We start from the raw sequence: 347 nt of genomic DNA, 5'->3' as shown, positions 1-347 counted from the left end.
AAAAAAAAAATTATATAAATTTTTTTTATAGGAAATTTTTTTTTTTTTTTTTTTTTTTTTTTTTTTTTTTTTTTTTTTTTAATAACGTCATTGAATAAATCCCGCTGCTCGCGACGCGATCGCGATCTACGGAATGGCAGCACATGACATTTACACCAGGCCTGTATTATCGCCGCGAGACACGCGATGCATAGTGTCACACGTGCGACGAATAATTCACCGTGGCCCTCGTACATCTTCGAGACTTTATCTTGGAAAAAGGGTGAGCACATTCCGTTGTTCTAGTTGGCAACGTGAATACCAAATAGCAAACTGCATGTAACTCAGTAAATGCGGAGTTGCGAAAC

The sequence above is a fragment of the Trachymyrmex septentrionalis genome, unplaced genomic scaffold (genome assembly GCF_001594115.1).
Source record: "Trachymyrmex septentrionalis isolate Tsep2-gDNA-1 unplaced genomic scaffold, Tsep1.0 scaffold212, whole genome shotgun sequence".
Lineage (NCBI taxonomy): Eukaryota > Metazoa > Arthropoda > Insecta > Hymenoptera > Formicidae > Trachymyrmex > Trachymyrmex septentrionalis.
The sequence above is the reverse complement of the archived record's forward strand: the minus strand, read 5'-3'. Positions refer to the sequence as shown.